The 9,735-nt window shown below is 38.8% G+C and overlaps 1 non-coding gene across 1 annotated transcript; it reads right to left on the bottom strand.

Moving 5' to 3' along the window:
* Positions 1-245: 245 nt before the first annotated feature.
* On the bottom strand, positions 246-352 carry LOC138074651 (U6 spliceosomal RNA). Its single transcript, XR_011144482.1, has one exon. It is a non-coding gene; the product is annotated as a U6 spliceosomal RNA (small nuclear RNA).
* Between the last annotated feature and the right edge of the window lie 9,383 nt (positions 353-9,735).

The following is a 9,735-nucleotide window of genomic DNA, read 5'->3' as shown; positions in this document are numbered from 1 at the left end:
GTAATGTAAGTTTCCATGTTTCTCTCTCCATACATCTCATCCTCTTCTCCCCTCTCCCCATGGCTATAAGTCTATTCTCTATGTTTCTCCATTGCTGCCCTGTAAATAAATTCTTGAGAACCATTTTTCTAGATTCTGTATATGTGTATTAGAATATGATATTTATCTTTCTCTTACTTCACTCTGTATAATAGTTTCTAAGTTCATCCACCTCATCAGAACTGACTCAAATGTGTTCCTTTTAAAAAAATATGGAACGCTTCACGAATTTGCATGTCATCCTTGCACAGGGGCCATGCTTGCCTTCTCTGTACTGTTCCAATTTTAGTATATGTGCTGCCGAAGCGAGCACCAGTTTTTCTTTTTTATGTCTGATTGCCTTACTGTTTTGAATAGAAGTGGTAATAGTGCGCATCCTTTGACCCAGATTTTAGTGGGAAGGCTTTTAGCATTGAATATTATATTGGATGTGGGTTTGTCATAAATGGCTTTCATATGTTGAGATATGTTCCTTCTATACCCACTTTGGTAAGTCTTTATCATGAATGGATGTTGAATTTTGTCAAATGCTTTTTCTGCATCTTCTAAGATGATCATATGTTTTTGACTTTTGTTGCTGTGGTGTGTTACATTGACTGATTTGCCTATGTTGAGCCGCCCTCGTGAACTTGGGATGAATCTTGCTTGGTCATGGTGTATGATTTTTTTGTGTGTGTTGTTGGATTTGGTTTACTAATATTTTGTTGAGCATTTTTGCATCTATATTCATCAAAGATATAGGCCTATAATTTTTTTATTTGGCAATATCTTTGTCTGGTTTTGGTATCAGGGTGTTGGTGACTTCATAGAATGTCTTTGGGAGTATTCTCTCTTCTCTAATCTTTTGGAAGAGTTTGAGAGGGATGAATATAGGTTCCTCTTTGTATGTTTGGTAAAATTCACCATGAAGCTATCTGGTTCTGGACTTTTGTTTGTAGGGAGTTTTTCTTTTAAGTCATAGGTTTCAAATTTAGTTATTGGTCTATTCAAATTATCTGTTTCTTCTTGATTTAATATTGGTGGTTTGTATGATTTTAGAAAGTTGTCTATTTCTTCTATCTTATCAAATCTGTTGGCATGTTTTGGTATATTGTCAGTTGAGATTTATCCTTTTTCATATTTTACTTTATTGATTTGAGTTCTGTTTCTTTCTTGCTGAGCCTGGCCAGAGGTTTGTCAATTTTGCTTACCCTTTCAAAGAGTCAGCTCTTAGTTTATTGATTTTTGTTTTCTATTGTTTTTAAATTTCTATTTCTTTATTTCCTCCCTGGTCCTTATTAATTTTTATTTCCTTTTTCTGACTTTAGTTTTGTTTGTTCTTTTTTCTAATTCTTTTAGGTTGTATGTTAAGTTTTTTATTTTTTCTTACTTTTTGAGGAAGGCCTATCTTGCTATGAACTTCTAAGCTTTAATTCTAAGAACTTCTTTTGATACATCCCATAGATTTTCTATGGTTGTGTGTTCATTGTGATTTGTCTCAAGGTATTTTTAAATTTCTTTTTGATGTCCTTGTTGACCCATTGGGTCTCATTTCTTTTCCTGTGATTGATTCCTAGTTTCATGCCATTGTGGCCAGAGAAAATGTTTGAAATAATTTCTATCCTCTTACCTTTTTTGAGGTTAATTTTGTGCCCTAGTATGGGGTCAGTTGGAGAAGGCGATGGCACCCCACTCCAGTACTCTTGCCTGGCAAATCCCATGGATGGAGGAGCCTGGTAGGCTGCAGTCCATGGGGTCGCTAAGGACTGAGTGACTTCACTTTCACTTTTTACTTTCATGCATTGGAGAAGGAAATGGCAACCCACTCCAGCATTCTTGCCTGGAGAATCCCAGGGACGGTGGAGCCTGGTGGGCTGCTGTCTATGGGGTTGCACAGAGTCGGATACGACTGAAGTGACTTAGCAGCAGCAGCAGCATGGGGTCAATGGCACCCCATTCCAGTACTCTTGGCTGGAAAAATCCCATGGAAGGAGGAGCCTGGTAGGCTGCAGTCCATGGGGTCACGAAGAGTTGGACACGACTGAGCGACTTCACTTTCACTTGTCACTTTCATGCATTGGAGATGGAAATGGCAACCTACTCCAGTGTTCTTGCCTGGAGAATCCCAGGGATGGGGGAGCCTGGTAGGCTGCCGTCTATGGGGTCACATGAGTCGGACACGACTGAAGTGACTTAGCAGCAGCAGCATGGGGTCAATCCCAGGGAATATTCCATGTACACTTGAAAGAATGTGTATTATGGGTTTTTTTTGGGGGGAGGGGATGTAATATCCTGAAAATGTCAACTAAATCAAACTGTTCTATTGTATCATTTAGGATCTGTGTTGCTGTATTGATTTTCTCTCTAGAAGATCTATCCAGTGGTGTGTTAAAGTCTCCTGCTATGTTCCCATCACTTTCTCCCTTTTTGTATTTAATATTTATTTTATACATTTGTATTCTCCCATATTAGGTACATATACATTAATGCCAAAGAAACTTTAAAAGAAAAATGTATTTTCTACTTGATATACCTTTCACAATGTCCAGTGATCATAGCTTCTACTTCACCAGGCAAATCATGAAAGCTTTAACAAAAATCTTGCAAACTTCTTGAAATTATAACTGTTCCTTTCACTTTCAGTCATCAGACATGGCCAGTGAACTAATAGAAAAACTACATTCAAGCATAAGAATTAATTGCATGAGACTGAATGAACTGATAAATATGGTTATAATTTTTTATGATTTGGTCTAAAATATTACTGGTTTTTAATCATTTGTTTCCCAGATATAAGGAAAATTTTTTGTAAAACTTAAAACAATTTAGTAAATTAAAACCTTGTAAGCAGAATTGAAACATTTTTCTTTTTCTCCTTGATTTCTCAAGAATTCAGAACTCTCAAATTAAGCCCTTTTCCTGAAGCTAAATGACTTGATATAAACTTCAGAGAACTTGACACAGCTCATATTTAAACAGTCCTCGTGAGCCACTTCAGAAAGTTTACTTGAATACCTGATGGTATCATTAGAGGCATTTCAAACTGCAAAGGAAGCTTTCACTCTGACATCTAGACATCCTAATTGTCTCTTGGACCCAGAAACTGGTTTATAAGTTGCTCCAATTATGAACCATTGTTTTTCTTTTATTTCCATGAAAGTGCCTCTTATTAAATACCTGATTGCACCAGGGGCCTAGTTTTGGGAGCCCAGTATATTCATCACCTCCTACAGTGAGATGTAGGCCTTAGTTGTTCAGTCAAGTCAGACTTTTTTGCAGCTCTTTGGACTACCAGCCTCCTCTGTCAGTGAGATTTTCCAGGCAAGAATACTGCAGTGTGGGCATGTGTGGTCATTTCCTCCTCTAGAAAATGAGATGTAACTATTTAACTAAATTGACCTGTTCTCAGAACTGAAAACTGGTTCAGACAAATGGAGGACTCTTCTAAACCATTGTTTCTTCACAGTTACCAGCTCATCTTTTAATATGTGAAACTTTTAGAAATGTTTTAGAAGATGGCGCTATTGTGGACCTAAGCAAAAGTGAAAGTCACTCAGTTCAGTTCAGTCGCTCAGTTGTGTCTGACTTTGTGATCCTATGAATCGCAGCATGCCAGGCCTCCCTGTCCATCATCAACTCCCAGAGTGCACCCAAACCCATATCCATTGAGTCGGTGATGTCATCCAACCATCTCATCCTCTGTCGTCCCCTTCTCCTCCTGCCCTCAATCTTTCCCAGCACCAGGGTCTTTTCCAGTGAGTTAGCTCTTTGCAAGTATTGGAGTTTCAGCTTCATCAGTCCTTCCAATGAACATCCAGAACTTATTTCCTTTAGGATGGACTGGTTGGATCTCCTTGCAGTCCAAGGGACTCTCAAGAGTCTTCTCCAACACCACAGTTCAAAAGCTTCAATTCTGCATTCAGCTTTCTTTATAGTCCAACTCTCACATCCATATATGACCACTGGAAAAACCATAGCCTTGACTAGATGGACCTTTGTTGACAAAGTAATGTCTCTGCTTTTTAATATGCTGTCTAGGTTGGTCATAACTTTTCTTCCAAGGAGTAAGTGTCTTTTAATTTCATGGCTGCAATCACCATCTGCAGTGATTTTGGAGTCCCCAAAAAGTCTGACACTGTTTCCCATCCATTTGCCATGAAGTGATGGGACTGGATGCCATGATCTTCATTTTCTGAATGTTGAGCTTCAAGCCAACTTTTTCACTCTCCTCTTTCACTTTCAACAAGAAGCTCTTTAGTTCTTCTTCACTTTCTGTGTAAGCATGGTGTCATCTGCATATCAGAGGTTATTGATATTTCTCTCAGCAAGCTTGATTCCAGCTTATGCTTCTTCCAGCCCAGCGTTTCTCATGATATACTCTGCATAGAAGTTAAATAAGCAGGGTGACAATATACGACCTTGACATACTCCTTTTCCTATTTGTAACCAGTCTGTTGTTCCATGTCCTGTCTACCTGTTGCTTCCTGACCTAAGTACAGGTTTCTCAAGAGGCAGGTCAGGTGGTCTGGTATTCCCATCTCTTTCGGAATTTTCCACAGTTTATTGTGATCCACACAGTCAAAGGCTTTGGCATAGTCAATAAAGCAGAAATAGATGTTTTTCTGGAACTCTCTTGCTTTTTCAATGATCCAGCAGATGTTGGCAATTTGATGTCTGGTTCCTCTGCCTTTTCTAAAACCAGCTTGAATATCTGGAAGTTTACGGTTCATGTATTGTTGAAGCCTGGCTTGGAGAATTTTAAGCATCACTTTACTAGTGTGTGAGAGTCGTGTCCAACTCCTTGTGGCCCCATAGATTGTCCATGGAGTTCTCCAGGGCAGAATACTGGAGTGGGTAGCCTTTCCCTTCTCCAGGGGATCTTCCCAGCCCAGGGATCAAACCCAGGTCTCTCCCACATTGTAGGTGGATTCTTTACCAGCTGAGCCACAAGGGAAACCCATAAGTAGGCTACCCCAAAATATACCTTAATGGCATATTGATTCTTTTGAATTAAAATTACTTAAGAAACAGCCAATGCAAGAGGGCCATTCTCATCCACCTTTCTGTCTCCCTGAAAGCAGGAAATAAATCTGCCATGTGAAAGGTACACCCCCACATCTGGCAGTAGAAGGACACTCCTATCTCCAGAGATCGAAAATTCAGGCCGAGAAGCCTATATAAACAAATATATCTTTAAATTACTTTCCCAAACCCAAACTCTGTTAAATGTAAGCAGTTGTAATTCTGGTTATTGTAACCAAGTTTCTTTATTGATTATATTATAACCAGATGTTTAACCATGCCTTTTAAGTCTTGTAATTTATGAACAGTTATATTGTATTCTGATGCTGTTGCAAAAGTGCTTCATCTTCAAAACAATTCATAGGAAGACTATAGAAGCAGTTACAATAGTTCCACATAAAGAGGATGTTTATGCAAGGATTCCGCCCGTACGGACTTAACACAGGAGCTGTTCTGCTCATGGGGCCTGTAAAGCAGGTATCCAGAGGTTTTTACTCCCTGATAGGCAGGGTCAATGCCCCTGCTTAGCCTTGAAGCAGCTATAGGAGACACCGTCTGTCACCTCTCTGTTTCCGTCTGTCACCTCTCTGTTTCCCATACAATTATGGGAGTAAAATCTCTGAAGAGGGAACGAGACAAGGGAACAGGGTAGGGCAAAACCATTAAGAGAATGACACAACTATTGAGAATATGACAAAAACCGGTTAAAACCAATTAGGTCAGAAGAATCGACTTCTGTAGACCTTGAGCCTGATCATACACTCACTGTAATATATTAGCTAAATGACACACTGCAGGCACCATGACAGTTCTGAGGCTGACCATAAACACCAAGAAGTGAGTGGTGGCCAAATTCTGGAAATTTCCACCTCTTCCGTAAAATAGTTGGAATAATCTTCCCTCTTATCAGCCTATGAAATTACTCACCCCATAAAAACCAACCACCCTCCACACCTTGGGGCTCCTTGCTTTCTGAGGGGGTCCACACTCTGTATACAGAGTGTGGTGTCTCCTAGGGCCACTCTCACCTTTTGAAAGAGACTTCACTCTGTCTATGGAATGTGTGTCTCTCCAGGTATGCCTGCTTTCCCACTTAGAGCAGCCTTGCCTGGCCCCTGGAATCTTTCACAAGTGTCCTGTGTTAATAAGTCTACTCCTTGTCTGGAACTTTGGCTCTCACAGAATTCCTTCTGTGTTGTAACACACAAACCCTGAGCTTTAGTAAGTCCTGAGACCGGGTGTGTGATTTCAGCTGAGAGATTGTGGGTTCAAGTCATCTGAAATGTGACTGTGTTCAAGTCCCAAAATGAGGTGTGTGGTTTCAATTACATCCCCAAGGGATCAACTAACTTTGATGGTAATCAAAACATAACCTGCTTGAGACCATAACCCTCTGGTCTGTGTGCTCAAATGTGACCCGAGCCTAGAATGTACGCTTCTTGTCCCTCCTCCTTGCAATGCAAATTTCCTGGGCCAAATCCATCCCAGCCCTGAGGAACTCAATAGATCTGGAGCAGGTTATTAGCTATTTTGGCAATGAAAGGACCTAACAAGAAAAAAATGGCTCATCAGTGCTTTCCAAAGGAAAGAATTCAATGATAACATATTTAAGATCAGTTAAAAATTAAATGGCGTAACTGGGGTTTTGTTATCCAAAATGGAGCTTGATGGCCATTGTGGATGTGTTTTCAGACATGTTCCTGCATCACTGAGAACTTGAATTTTCTGAGCTGTGTCACAGTCAAGGATACCACCAGCCATTTTCAAAACAGTATCTGCCAGCAGCTGCCAGCTGCAACCTTCTGGTCTCAAAATCTTTCCCTGAAACTGTGCAGCTATTTTGGATGCCAACTAACCTTGCTTAACAAGCATTCTTCTTGCCGACTCCAATCCTACTTCCTGACAAACAACTTCTGTAACTTTGTGGGTTTTGCCTATTTAAGCCTCCCTCTTTTTTGTGGTAGTCAGGTGTGAACACAGTTCAAGTGCTTCTTGAATCTGTGTCTCCCAGGCTATGGTCCTCAGCTTGGCTTGATTAAAATGCTCTTCTATTCCTTAAAATAGATTGTTTATTGATTTTTGTGTTGATGATAGCATGAGGTAGAGGCCATGATTTGGATATCCCATTGCCCAGCACCATGTATTGAAGGGGCCTGAACTACAGTGGTGGCTTTGTCATCCTCAGGTGGCTGTGTAAGTGCAGCTATCTTTTCATGAGAGGAACTGGTCTATAAATTCTTTTTAATAATGTTTGTATTGATTTTTTTAAAGATAATGTTGTCCTCATAAAAAGCATTGCAAAATACTCCATGTTTTTCTAGTCTCTGGAAAAATTTATATAAGATTGGTGTTATTTCTTTTTGAAGTATTTGGAAAAATCAGGAAAACACTTTGGGCTTGGAGCATTTTTTGTTGGTGGTTTTTAATTTGTCATACTTTAATAGATATAAACTATTCATTTAAAAAATTTCCTTGTATCATTTTTGTTAAATAGTGTTTCTCAAGGAATTTATCAACTTTAAATTTTCAAATTTATTGGCATGAAATTATTCATAACATCCTTTTAACTGTCTAATATCTGATGATGAAGTACCTGTGTCCTTTTTTTCATTCCTAATAATGGATGTTTGCTTCTTCTTCTTTTGTACTTATTTATTTTTTCCTGATCAGCTTGGCTAAAGTTTTGGCAATACTATTAGTCTGCAAAAAGGCTCAAATTTATCTTAATTTCTTTATTGTATTTTCTCTCATTTCTGTTTCTTTGGATATAATTGTTTTGCTTTTCACCTTCTTGCAATTGATGCTTAGATAATTAATTTTCAATCTTTTGAAATTGAAAAATCTTCTAATATGTGCATTTAATGTTATATATTTTCTTTTAAGTGTGAGTCTATCTGCATCCTTCACATGGTATTTTTATGGTTATTCAGTTCAAAAATATTTTCTCATATCTTTTTTTTTCTAGTTTAATTCCTAGTTTAATCTGATTATTCAGAAGTAGTGCATTGCTTAAATTCTGAGCATTAAATGTTTGGGGATTTTTTTTAAATTTTCTTTTTTTATTGATTCACTGTTTAATGTAAGAGAACATACTTTTTATAATTTTGGTCTTTTGTTTAAAAAGCATTCATTTATTTATGACTGCATCTGGTCTCTATTGACTTCCCTAGTGGCTCAGCAGTAAAGAATCCTGTGATTCAGGAGATGTGAGTTTGATTCTTGGGTCAGGAAGATCATCTGCAGAAGGAAATGGCAGCCCACTCCAGTACTCTTGCCTGGAAAATTCCATGGACAAAGGAGCCTGGTGGGCTACAGTCCATAGGGTTGCAAAGAGTCAGATGCTTCTGAGCACGCATGGTGGTCTTGGTTGTGGCACAAGGGTTCTCTCTAGGTACCGAGGCTCAATAGTTGTTGTGTGGATATAGTTACTGGGTGGCATGTAGGATCTTAGTTCCTGACCAGGGATCAAACTGCTTTCCCTGCATTGGAAGGCAGATTCTTAACCACTAACCTGCAAATAATTTTATACTTAAGCCTGGGTATATGGTAGAGGAGTCATTACTTTTTTAAAATTTATTTTTAATTGAAGGATAATTATAATACTGTGTTGGTTTCTGCCATACATCAACATGGATCAACCATAGGTATACATATATACCCTCCCTATTGAGCCTCCCTCCCACCTTCCTCCCCATCCCACCCCTTCAAGTTGTCACAGAGGAAGAGTCATTATTGAAAGTTATTCAAATTTATGGGTAAACTTCTCTGTGGGTTTTATAAATTTATTGGCAAGCTCTTTATTAGTAACAATGATTAGGTAGGTGAGAACATAACTGACTTCAGTGGACTAGGGCCAAAGATGTTACACCATTCTGTAAGGCTTGGGACAGTCCTTTAAAAGGATAAATTGTTATGTGTTTATTTGGATATTTATTTGGGAGATACAGCTGTTAATGATTTTATGCTCTATGCTCACTCTCTTTTATAAGCCTTAAAATAATTGTGTATCCTCTAGACACTGAATTCTCCATAAAAAGTATACAGAGGGAATACTGTTGTTTGTTTTTTAGTTGTGACCTATGGGCTCTAGTTCCCTGACCAGGGATTGAACCTGGGCTCCCTGCATTAAGGGCAGGGAGTCTTAGTCACTGGACCACCAGGGAAGTCTCACACTCACCTATATTTTTTCAGCTGTGCAATAGTCTGCATATGTTGAAGAGGATTCTACAGATAGATGCAAGCATCTGATCATTTCTTTGATCTATGTTACATAATGAAACAACATTTTGTTATACATCTCCTCTATTTATTCTTTAAAGTTGGAGCTTTATTGTGTATTTGAGTTAAAAATTATGTGTAGGCACATGATACTCCGTACAATTTTAGCTCAAGGTAATATTTTATTTCGGGATTTTTGTTATAAAAAGAGGGCAGGAATCTGATCAAAACAATAACGATGCTTGATAAGACACAACTCAATCCTTTTTATTACTATTATTTGTTGTTGATATCATTTTAAAAAGCTATTATTGTATGTGTAAATAACGTCGTTTTAGGCAGAACAGCCAGTTGCCTGCAGGTCAGGAACCTTCCTTTACCCTTCCCAGGCAGTTCAGGTTGAGATCTGGCCGGAACCTTGGCACCGCGACGCCGGTTTCCGGCGGGCTCTTTAGAGTGAGGAACAGCTTCGGGCCG

This window comes from Capricornis sumatraensis, chromosome 2 (genome assembly GCF_032405125.1).
Source record: "Capricornis sumatraensis isolate serow.1 chromosome 2, serow.2, whole genome shotgun sequence".
Classification (NCBI taxonomy): Eukaryota; Metazoa; Chordata; class Mammalia; order Artiodactyla; family Bovidae; genus Capricornis; species Capricornis sumatraensis.
This window is presented reverse-complemented; position numbering and strand designations above follow the sequence as displayed.